Below are 13196 nucleotides of genomic sequence, written 5' to 3' on the forward strand. Positions count from 1 at the left end.
ACTGGACCACTAGGGAACTCCCAGACAAATTAGACTTAAAATAAGGACTGTTACAAGAGATAAAGAAGGACACTGCATAATGATCAAGTGATCAATAAAAGAAGAAGATATAACAACTGTAAGTATTGATGCACCCAATATAGGAGCACGTAAACACATAAAGAAAATATTAACTGACATAAAGAGAGAAATTGACAGTAACACAATAAAAACAGGGAACTTTAAAACTCCACTTATAACAATGAACAGGTCATCCAGGCAGAAAATCAATAAGGAAACTCTGGCCTTAAATGACACATTAGACCAGATGGATGGAGATATACGTATATGGCACATTCCTTCCAAAAGCATCAGAATACACTTCCTTTTCAAGTGTACACGGAACTGTCTCCAGGATAGATCACATGCGAGGCCTCAAAACAACCCTCAGTAAATTTAAGAAAATTGAAATCATATCAGGTATATTTTCCAAACACAGTGCTATGAAACTACAAACTGACTATAAGAAAATAACTGAAAAAAACCCCAAAACACATGGAGACTAAACAATATGCTACTAAACAACCAATGGATCACTGAAGAAATCAAAGAGGAAAAAAAAAAAATACCTAGAGACAAGTGAAAGTGAAAACACAATCCGTACCTACAGGATGCAACAAAAGCAGTTCTAAAGGAGAAGTTTACAATGATACAAACTTATCATAGGAACCAAGAAAAATCTGAACTGTACAACCTAACCTTCCACCCAGAGGAGCTAGAAAAAGAAGAACAAAGCTCAGTTAGTAAAAATTTTTTTTAAATCATAAAGATTAGAACAGAACTAAGTAAAATAGAGACTAAAAATCAACAGAGGGTTTCCCTGGTGGCGCAGTGGTTAAAAATCCGCCTGCCAGTGCAGGAGACACAGATTCGAGCCCTGGTCCAGGAAGATCCAACATGCCATGGAGCAACTAAGCCCGTGTGCCACAACTACTGAGCCTATGCTCTAGAGCCCACGGGCCACAGCTACTGAGCCTGCACACCTAAAGCCCGTGCTCCACAACAAGAAAAGCCACCACAATGAGAAGACCACGCACTGCAATGAAGAGTAGCCCCTGCTAGGCACAACTAAAGAAAGCCTGCATGCAGCAATGAAGACCCAACACAACCAAAAATAAAAATTAATTAATTAATTTAAAAATGTTCATACCTTAAAAAAAATCAATAGAAAGGACCAATGAAACTAAGAGCTGGTTCTTTGAAAAGATAAACAAAATTTAGCCAGACTCATAAAAATGAACAAAAAAAGAGAGCGCCCAAATCAATAAAATCATTTATGAAAAAGGGGAATGTACAAATGACACCGAGAAGTACCAATGAGAATGTGACTGCTATGAACAATTATATGCTAATAAAATGGACAACCTAGAAGAAATGGACAAATTCCTAGAAATGTACAATCTCCCAAGACCGAATGAGGAAGAAATAGAAAATATAATCAGATGAATTACCAGTAATCAAATTGAATCAGTTATAAAAAAAAAAAGAATTTTCCAATGAACAAAAGTCCAGGAGCAGATGGCCACACAAATGAATTCTGCCAAACATTTAGACAACAGTTTACACCTATTCTTCTCAAACTATTCCAAAAAATTGCAGAGGAAATTGCAGAGTCAGGAATTATAGGGTTGGGGAAAATGGGTGCAGGGTCATGAGGAAACTAAGGACATTTGATAACTGATGACTGGATCCTCTGAGGGCATTAGACATACAGGACACGAGATATGGGCTGAAGTCATTGGAATGAGGGGAGGATAAAGGGCAAGGGAGAAGGAGGATACGAAGGATAAAAGGCTTGGGAGCAATAAAGGGAAGGAAGGTTGGGCTGAGAGCCTGGAATCCTGGGGGATAGAGTTTTCATGGGGATGGAGGTCTAAAATGCACAGGATGGACGCGGGAGGGCAATAAAGAAGCCTAGAAGGGGAAGACTTAGTTCTAGAGATATCTAAAGGTCACACAGGCAGAGAGACTGAGGTCACAGTGAGGAACAGAGGATGATGGAGTCAAGGGATGGAGGTGGAGGGATGGTAAGTGCAGTGGGTGGATGGAGGGTCACTGATTTTTTCTCCTCTTCACTAATTCCATGATTTGCATTCAAATCATAACCTACTTGTGAACAGTTTCTAGTTTGAGACCTTGAGGTAATAACCTTACTTACATAAAATACGTGCGATGATCCCTTCAACTGAACACACAGTAAAGGATTAGAAAAGAAAGTGAAGAAAGCAATGACACAATACTTCTTCTCTCCTTTAGGGACACCGGATGCAGGTGTGACCATGGAGGGGTCACATGGACACCACCAGAATGAAGTGGATTCTGCCTAGCACCTGAATGGTCCTGGAAGTGGACGCTCCCCTGGAAGCTGCAGATAAGATCCTAGGCCTCATGCAACCCTGATATTTGACCTTGTAAGACCCTAAACAGAAAGACCAGCCAAGACCACTGGATTTCTAACTTATGAAGTGTAGAGTGTTTTTGAAACTACTAATTGTGTGGTCATACGTTATAGCAGTGATAGAAAACTACTAGGCATAGGAACAAATTTAAGTATGAAATAATAAACATTATAAAATACGAAATTATAAAATATTTAAACAATAAAATCAAGTAAAAATGTCCATTCATTAACCACCCCCCAGAAGCAATAAAATTTTACCTCCAGATGTAACATCATCAGTTCCAAGTATATCCTCCTTGCTATGCAATTTCCATGTGTAAAAAACTACATTTGAGGGCTTCCCTGGTGACGCAGTGGTTGAGAGTCCACCTGCCGATGCAGGGGACACGAGTTCGTGCCCTGGTCCGGGAAGATCCCACATGCCGCCGAGCAGCTAGGCCCGTGAGCCATGGCCAGAGCCTGCGGGTCCGGAGCCAGGAGAGGCCACAACAGTGAGAGGCCCTCGTACCGCAAAAAACCAAAACAAAAACACAGATTTATTTGTAATCTATATAAATTTTGCTGTTCACCTAAAACTATGTTGTACATCAGAATCAAATATAATATTGTAGGTGAACTACATTTCATATTTTTTAAAATGTGCTCTCAGGCAGAATCTGTGAAGGAGGTCACAGGTGATAGTAATTAGAACTCACCACATCATCTTCATTGTAAGCCTAGAGTGATAAAGCACTTCTGTAAATCTTTCCTCCCAAACTTTAATATGCATAAAGCATTCCAGCGCTGATGGAAGATTTGTGATTCTGCAGGTTTGGAGTGGGGCACATGACTTGGCATCTTTGTCAGGTTTTATCTTTGTGCTGATGCTGCTCCCCCAGACCTGTTTTTAGTAGCACGAGAGAAAGCAGGCACACCACACCTCAGCCCCTAACCCCAACCACCTTATCTCAAGACAACGACTGTTGGTTCCACCAAAGACCACCATCATGGTTTGGAAGGATCACATGTTTGGCTGGCACTTTAAGGTTTACAGAAGGCTAATAAAGGCTGCAACACCTGAGTAAATCTCTATTCGGAACCCAGCATGTATACAGTCACTAGTGCAATGTACTGAGCATCTACTGTGTGTTTACAAGTAGGTTACAGTGCAGTGTTTTGGAAACCTCACAGCTATTATTGGAGTTAATCTTTATAAAACCCTGGGATTTGGGCACTAGGAATCTCATAATAACCATGAGGATGTAGATACTGGGACTCACCTTTCTGTCTCTTCTTCTGTTTCCCTATCATTGATTTTTTTAAATTAATTTATTTATTTTTGGCTGCCTTGGGTCTTCGTTGCTGCACGCGGGCTTTCTCTAGTTGTGGCGAGTAGGGGTACTCTTTGTAGTGGTGCATGGGCTTCTCATTGCCGTGGCTTCTCTTGTTGCGGAGCACAGGCTCTAGGCGCACGGGCTTCAGTAATTGTGGCACGTGGGCTCAGTAGTTGTGGCGCACGGGCTTAGTTGCTCCGCGGCATGGAGGATCTTCCCGGACCAGGGCTCAAACCCATGTCCCCTGCATTGGCAGGCGGATTCTTAATCACTGCACCACCAGGTAAGTCCCCTATCATTGCTTTTCTAAAAAATGTTTGCCTACACTAGAAGCTACCTATAGATGGCTGGAGGAATATAGAAAGGAAGGGTATCTTAGAAGTTCAGAGAGTTTTCATTGTTTTATGTATATTTTCACTTTTTTTTCAAATATGGTAAAGTTTTAAGTTTATAAGTAAAAGCCAATCAGTTTTCCTAACTGGATGTATTTTTTATATTCCCATCAGCAATACATGGTAATTTTAATTCCTTCCCATTCTCACTAAAATTTGATGTTACCAATTTTTGTTTTATTTATGTATTTAATTTAGGCATCTGGAAATTTGAGGTACAGTCCTATTATTGTTTCCCTGGTGTGTAGCATAAATAGATAAAGAAAATGTGATATATACAAATGAATATTTTTCAGCCTTTTAAAAAAAGCACATCCTTCCATTTGGGACAACATGAATGAACCTGAAGGCCATTATGCTAAGTGGAACAAGCCAACACAGAAAGGAAGATACTGTATTATCTCAATTATATGTGGAATCTACTAAAGACTAACTCATAAGACAGAGCTGAATCTTGACTTTCTGGAACTTGCTGTGGGGGAGATGGGAGACGTTGGGGAAATGGTACAAAAATTCGGTTATGCAGGATGAATGAAGTCTGGAGCTCTAAGTACAGCCTGGTGAAACAGCCAGTTATAGGGTATATTATACTTGAGATTTGCTAAGAGAGTGTATTTGAAGTGTTCTCACCAGAAAAAGATGCAAAAAATGAGATGACAGATATGTTCATTCGCTTGAATGTGGTAATCATTTCACAACATACACGTTTATTTACAGTTTTGAACTTGACCAAATACTGTATCTACAGGAATGGAAGCAGCGTGCTGGATGGGATGGCTCATGAAGTGCAGGATTTAATGAGAAATTAAGACGACACTGTAAATCAACTACACTTCAAGTAAAAAAAAAGAACTCTAAAACATACAGGTCTTTGCTCTCACACACCTGCTTTAGGGTTTCAGCAAAATGTGAGCATCTTCCCCTGAGACGTGGGAGGAGCAGCCAACCCAACACTGATCTCCCGTAACCTGTGCAGGGAGGGGAGGACCCAGGGTGGGGACTGGCCTCCCGAGGGGGTGGATCTGGGCGGGGCTGGGGAAGGTGCTGGCTCCCTGCACTGCTCTCCCTGTCTCTGGGGTATTTCCCTCACTGTCTTTCCTAAGCCCGCCTAACAGAAACTTAACTTCCAGAGTTCATATTCTTTTAACCCACTTAGTCACTTCCCTGCCTATTTTATAAAATAAAACAAAAAGCATTTTAACATAAACACAGTTTTCTGGGACAATTATACTAGAAACTATTTTATTCTTAACAAGTTCAAAGAAATGCAAGTCATCGTCATCATCATCAATATCATTCATAACTTCTCCTGTCAGTTGATGACCCTTCAAGGGGTGATATCAGGACTCACACACAACAGAGAAAGGGAATTGGCCCAAATGAAGCCAAAGTCCCCTACAAAGCACTCCTTTGGGCACCAGCCACACAATCCTGAATTCAAACATTTTAGCCATTTGTAATATCCTTTGGGTCAGGCTCTGTGAAAGAGTTCAGGTAACATCAGCCATTCACAACTATCTTCTCACATGTTTGCTTGTGCCTTTCCTTAGAATGGCCATGTGATAGAAGTCTGACCAATGATACGGAGAGAGAAGATCAGGGGAGGACTGTGTTCCCCAAATCAAAAAGGAGTGGCTTCGAATCAAAACCTCTGTGTCCTATCATATTCACATGGAACATGGTTTGAAGCTTGATAGTTGCGCAACCATATTGGAATTATGAGAGAACAAAAATGTGCTCAATGCCTGCATGTAGACAATGCCAGAAAGAAGTGAAAAATGAAAAGGTACCTTATAAGTTCTCACAGCCATTTTATCAGCTATGAGCATCTATCTGTTCCCTGTGTACATATCACCAAACATACATCTTCTTTTCTGTACATATGCATTAGTCCATTCTTGGTAGAGCTGAAAATAAACTACCAGCTACAGAAAATGACACATAACTATATTTCATTTATACCAGTGTTAAATGTGAGCATAACTTGCTACTCAACCCCATCATATCAATTACTACAACTGAAAAAAAATCCTCCTTCCACTTCAGTCAAGATGGGTAAAAAGACAATATGGGCTGTGAAAAACTTGGGAACTTCTAGCCTAGAAACTAAATAAACCATTTAAAAAAGAAATACTCACTGCCTCTGACTGGTGAACTTCTCACACAACTAAGTGATGCCTGGTACAGAACCCAGAACTCTTGACAAGGCCATCACTCTGTTAAGAGAAAGTGAGAAAGGTCCCTGCCACCCGTGGGTTAGCTTCCCTGGAAGGTCACTCTTTTAAAGTAGATATAATTTATGTTGCACTTGAATCCTATAAGTGATCTCAAATTTGTCACTTAAATTTCTCATTGTTTTAGAAAGAGATTGAAAGTACACATCAGAAACTGCCAGGGCCTGCATGGGTGACTGTAGGTGAGGAGAGCAGTGAGAACCCTGTGTCCATAACAAAGGCAACGAAGGATGATGACTGTGATTCATATGGAGCAAGGATGACAATGAGGTTAAATAAGAAAACTGGAGATAATTAGGAAATTAGATTTTTTCTCCTAAGATCAGAGTGTCAGTTGTGCAACCAGAGAACAGGTATCCTCTCTCCACATGCAGGATTTATGCAATTCTACATTTAATCCATTTTCTGTCTCTTACCTCATGCTACAGCATTACTCAATTGGAATATTTTTCTCCTAACTATACAGTATCTACTATACATCCATCACTGTCATGTGTGTTTGTTCACTCCATATAAATGCCTAAACAGCCCCATGACTTAGGAATTCTCCAGGTTTTCACCTGCTCAACTTGTCACAGTAAAGTGGATAATTTTGATAATGTCACTTATAACAATTGGAAGAAACAATAACTGAAGAAAAGTTGTCTTACCGTTTCTCTCTAATTAAGAGGAAAGTAATGAACTCCTAATTAAACAAAATCAACATAATATTCTCCCTGTGGAATTACCCTCATCTTCAAATTAATTTCTGAACACTAGTACATTTAATGAAAAGCATTCTTAAAGTGCCTGAGAATATCATAAAAGCAATGGTTCATGAATTTTGGACAAATAAACATAAACTGGGTTTTTCATGATGAACAGGCAACTAAACAAGATAGGATCTGCATGGGGAGCATCTCAAATCATGACTCAGGAGATATGAAATAAATCAATTCAATGTAAGACAAAATAAATTCACATTACAAATCTGTAAGTTTCCTTAGTCAGTAATTCATCCACAATTTTGAAATGACCAGTTGTGATCCAATATTTCTAAAGTATTTCTAAAGCTATGTATACACACACATTCTTACTTCTCAGTTTTCTTACTCCTAAATATATCTCCATATATCTACATATTGCAATCCACGTATATCAAAACCATGAGAATCAGTTTGTGTTTTGTCTGCCGAGTAAAGAACCTTGTGCAAAAAAAAATACAGGGTAGCATTTTTATAAATATCGTCTCAGGATTGCAAATGTATGGATTTTTATTATACTTGTGACTTTACTAAATTAACATTTTAAAAATAGAACTGTAACAGGGAAGAGCAAAATCTGACCCCATGTTGGATCTATTTCTTTGACTTTAAATTTTGCTTTTTGTTGCTTTTGTTATTATAATCATAAACAATGGCCTGCCTCAGGGAACACTGTCCCTCTGCCTGAATATTAAACTAAAATGCCTTTGTTCAGCTCACAGGGAGACAATCTGACCCTGCCCACCTGTGAATGGCTGCAGAAAAGAAGAAATTAAGGGACTTCCCTGGTGGCGCAGTGGTTAAGAATCCACCTGCCAATGCAGGGGACACGGGTTCGAGCCCTGGTCCGGGAAGATCCCACATGCCACGGAGCAACTAAGCCCATGTGCCACAACTACTGACCCTGCGCTCTAGTGCCCGTGAGCCACAACTACTGAGCCTGCGTGCCACAACTACTGAAGCCCGTGCGCCTAGAGCTCCTGCTCTGTGACAAGAGAAGCCACCGCAATGAGAAGCCCGCACACCTCAATGAAGAGCCAACGCAGCCAAAAATAAAAAATCAATAAGTAAATAAACAGAGATCTGAGACTTGGGAAACGCTACTAGACACTGTAAAACATGGTCCTCTTCCACAGGACCTCTGTGGGGCTTTAACGTGCTGATGTAGGAGGCAGGATGGTTATAGGGATTAAGGGCCAAACCCTGGAGTCACACAGACTTGGGCTGACACAGTGATTCAGGCATTCATCAGCTGTGTGATCTTGGCAAATGACTCAACCTCTCTGAGCCTGAGTTTCCTCACCTCTAATATGAGAATAACAAGAGTACCTCCCTCCCAGTGTGGCTTGGAGGATTCAGTGTGTCAAATTCCCATTCTACGAATCATAGGCCGTGGAAGCTCAGAAAGAGCAGCAAATTGTACCCTGGGGGTTTTGAAAGAGGAGGAGGAGTTTTCCAGGGAGAGGGGAAGGGGAAAGGAAACCAAGGCAAAGGAAAAAGCAAGCACAAAAGCATGGAGATAGGGGACTGGCCATGGTGGACTTGAGAACCGCTGAGACCCAGACGTGTGGGTGACTCAAGCACGGTGAGTGTGGGAGTGAGAGAGGCAACAAGGGAGCAGCGGGAGAGTGGGGCTGGTCCCGAGCCCAGTGGCTAGGAGCCAGGGAACGGCTCTGGAAAACTCATCTGTCAACTGCAGCGAGCAATGGGGGAGCGCTATGTGCGTGGGGAGGAGGGGCCAGCCGGGACACGACCCTTCTCTCCCCACCGCGTCATGGCTAAGAAGTCCCTCTCTCCTGCAGGAAACGTGGAAGGAGATCTGGCCCCGCAGTCAGGCTCAGCAGAGCTGAGAGGACCCTCAGACAACCAGGGGAACCCCGAGGGATCAGAGCGGGTGAGCGTTGCACTTGAAGCTACGCACTGGGAAAGGGTGCAGGCCGCAAACAGACCGTTTTGATTTACATTCGCCTGGTGTAAGATAGCAAACGTCATGACCAAAGGACAGAAGAGGCACAATGGTAAAATGAGGGGGGCGGGAGCAACCCCTGGGCCAGTTTCCTTTCCTGATAAGTAAACTAAAACTAGGTCCCCAAAGTGCGATCCAGCTTCTCTCCTCGAGTACCAAGAGAATGCCCAGACACTCCTGCATTTGAAGAGCACCAGCCTGAGTGAGGTCCGGAAGGAACCACGCAGCCAGGCAGAGAGCAGCCAAGCCCCTGACCTGGAAACGGGGGTGGGCTTTCAACTCCCCACCCAGAATTGCAGCTCATCCTGGTTGCGCAAATTCTGAAAAATTAGGAAAGGAAAAAAAAGTAGGAAAGAATTAAGATTCCACACCTGGCACTTGTAACTTACAAAACAAGTATTTATTAATGTAGTTTTCCTTCTCTTGCTGTAATACAGAAGCATGACGCTGATGGCCTGCCACACTGGTGTGAAGGTGTTGAAAGCCCAACCAGTCACTGATTCCAACATTCCGTGACTGGCCTTTGTTAGGCAACGGGACTGCAGTCCATACAGGAAGCTGACCAACCCCGGGGTCTCCGGCCCCTGCCAAGGCTCACAGGGTGGGCCGGAGAGTGTGAGAATCAACAGCATGGTGTGGACGGACAGAGAAGGCTCTGGGCAGGACACCGGTGTGAGGTACCTCCCTTGACAGAAGCCGGAGCTGTCCCCCTGCAAGGCGGCTCAGTCACGGGCCTGCTTCCCTGGGAAGCATCTCCCTTTGGCTGAGGGTCAGAAGGCTGTGCACACAGATCGCCCTGGGAAGTGGTCACCACACACCAACCCGAGCCTGAGCCGCCATCACTGTCTTTCCAGTGGGTCCACCCAGCCCGCGGGTGCTACTGCTGCTTGTGTGGAAGGGCCTTCCGGGGTGGTGGGAGCTCCCTGTGGATCAGGGTGAGTCCGCAGAGGATGAGGAACACTCCTCCTCACCACGGGACCTCCTGGCACTCTCCATACGACACAAAGCCCAGGAAGACCTGCGGGACAGAGACAGCTAGGAGGCCGGGTGGGCACATGCCCACAGGACTCAACCACGGTGGGTGGGCACCACCTGACTCCCCTGTGGCTGAGTGCCTTCCTAGGGCAGGAGGAAAGGTCTGGAGCTGGAAGTCTTGGGCCCGAAACCCATCTGTTACCTTCAGCATATCTCACCTGGAGAAGTGGGGAGGGTACCTTCCTCATGGCATCGGACCCCAGCAAAGCACAAGAAAGCCCAGCAGATATATACAACAGAATATTACTCAGCCATAAAAAGAAACGAAATTGAGTTATTTGTAGTGAGGTGGATGATCCTAGAGTCTGTCATACAGAGTGAAGTAAGTCAGAAAGAGAAAAACAAATACTGTATGCTAACGCATATATATGGAATCTAAAAAAAAAATGATACTGATGAACCTAGTTGCAGGGCAGTAATAAAGATGTAGACATAGAGAATAGACTTGAGGACACAGGGTGGGAGGGGGAAGCTGGGGTGAAGTGAGAGAGGCGTTGACATATATACACGACCGAATGTAAAATAGACAGCTAGTGGGAAGCAGCCGCATAGCACAGGGAGATCAGCTCGGTGCTTTGTGACCACCTAGAGGGGTGGGATAGGGAGGGTGGGAGGGAGTCTCAAGAGGGAGGGGATATGGGGACATGTGTGTGCATATGGCTGATTCACTTTGGTGTACAACAGAATCTAACACAGTATCATGGAGCAATTACACTCCAATAAAGACCTATCAAAAAAAAAAAAAGAAAAACCATTTGAGAAAAAATAATAAGAAAGCCCAGCAGAGGCTGGCAGCTAGGCCTAGCACACAGCTGGCCCAGCAAGTCCTCCCTGCCTGGACTGCAGGGCTGACTCGCTCAGCCTCACCTGGGAGGGAAGAACCTGGACCCTCCACGTCTCATGCCCCAGTTCACAGACCCCTGAGGAGCAGCAAACAAGTAGGCTTTTGACAGTTGGACTTCATCCCCACCCAACTTGAGAATTCCTCCAAGTATGAGAGATTGGAAGAGCAGCCACCAGGGGTCAAGCCACAGCCCAACCTCTGCTTCAGTTCCTGTCCCTCCTCCTATGTGGGAAAGCAGGGGTTGCCCAAGGACGACCCACCAAGAACCCTCCCAGAACCCAGGTTTGGGACGGAGGGACCGTACGCTCAGGCTACTCACCGAGCTGAGGACATTTGAAAAAGTCACCATGACAGAGGCAATGGCCAAAGACATGGAGAAACTGAGGCCCTGGCTAAAGAACATTCACATCAGAGAATTGGTGGTAGCTATCACAGTAATACCTAAGACACACATGCCCACGTTCGCCTGCAGAAGAACGTGTCACTGCAGCCGCGGCCAGCCCTGAGCAACATGACCAGCAGACCCCCTCACAGCACACCCAGGGTCAGGGTTACTGCTGGCAGCCACCGGGCCACCACAGCCTGGGGGTCCTCAGAGCTTTCCTGCACAGGATTTCACTTAACCCTCAGAAGATGCCACACCCATTTCACAGCTGAAACAAATTCAGAGAAGACACATATTTGGCCATCTTGCCAGCCTTGTGGCCTTGGGCAGAAGTAAAATGCTAATCCATATCCAGTTTTATGTTCTATTGAACACCAGTCCCTTACTGACCCCGCAATGACCAATGCTTGACGTGCAGTCCCAGTGGGCCAAGGAGTTATTACTTGGTCTGAGGTATGAGTGAATCAGGGGCAGAGTCCTCACTGCCCGGGATCAGGTAAAGCATGAATTAGTTGTCTTCCCCCCCTTCTGTACAGGCTACAACCCACTCAGGCCAGTCCCACTGGGCATTCTTGAGCTTTAACTCTATACCAGGCCCTGTGCTAAGTGTTTTAGGTACATTTTCATTTATTCCATAACTTCATTTTACAGATAAAAGATCCTGAGGCATGAAGTCACTTGCCTAAAGTGCCACAGCAGGGGGGAGTCGCCAGGATTCTAGCCCAGGCAGTGTGGCTCCATGCTCTGAACTAGGACACAGACATGCCTCAGGAAACCACACCTGGGACTAATTGACTGGTGATCCCAGGGGTCACTTGGAGAACTTGCTGATTTCTTTCTTTCTTTTTCAAGGAGTGCATTGCGAGAAGTGAGGATCTTTAGAACCTTCCTATACAAAGAATATGCAGACCTCTTGCTTGGTTTTGACTTATAAACTTGCCTGCAGACAGAGCTGCGTCCTCTGGGGATGGTGCCCATCTAAACCTCAGACTCTTATTTCTTGTAACAGTCTTCCAGCAGCTGAATATATAGTGTCTTGAGGAAGGAGTGTCTCCGTATAATTTACATAGGAGCATTGTATGTGCCAGCGGCAGCCTGCTTGTATGAAGGCTTATGAAGGTCTGCTGCACAACTTAGAAGACTAGAAAACCTCATGGCTCAAGTCACTCGTCTTGCTTTGGACCACTTACTCCAAGAATTACACCCAGCAGGATGGAAGCTCCCACTGGATTAGCTCTAAATAGGCTTAAACCTAAAGAATTAGCCTGTCAACTGTCCAGGTCAGGGACAGACCCTGGGTTGCAGATGCAATAAAGCCTCTTTAATAAGCAGAAGCTGGCTTGTGAGTCAGAATGGGAGAGGCAAAGGCACACCTTAGCAGACGTGGGCAGGCAGTTCGGGAGTTCTCAGCATAAGGGGAATATCCAGAACGTCTCTCTCAGCCTTCCCTTATACCTGGGATATCCTAAACTCCCAAGTTTTCTGGCATCAGGGTAGACCAGTCAAAACACCCACTAATTACACAGTTAAAGAGATGGGCAACAGGCTTCTCACCTTAGGAGTCACGTGGAGAGAAATGTTTAGGCACAAAGGGCTTAAAATGAGAGGTAGAGAGTGGATGTAGGAGGTGTGTGTCTTCCCCAAGAGTGAACTAGTCCAATCGGAGGACAGACTTTAGGTCCCTGGTAAGGGAACAAGCCTCAGTCCCCAACATCACCGGATGAGGGTTGGGCGTGGTAAATGGAATATTGCCTGCCGTATCAGTAAACAAAGTCACGGTCATCAGCGATTGCAGCCACCATCAGATGGTGAGCTGGTGAGCCCTGAGGGAGCTCAGGAAGGAA

The 13196-nt window shown here is 44.5% G+C and overlaps 1 long non-coding RNA gene across 1 annotated transcript in view; it reads right to left on the reverse strand.

Moving 5' to 3' along the window:
- Window positions 1-13196, reverse strand: part of LOC308621564 — a 29463-nt gene that overhangs the window by 6028 nt on the left and 10239 nt on the right. The window lies entirely within an intron of this gene.

This window comes from Mesoplodon bidens (assembly GCF_964165515.1).
Source record: "Mesoplodon bidens genome assembly, chromosome: 1".
Classification (NCBI taxonomy): Eukaryota; Metazoa; Chordata; class Mammalia; order Artiodactyla; family Ziphiidae; genus Mesoplodon; species Mesoplodon bidens.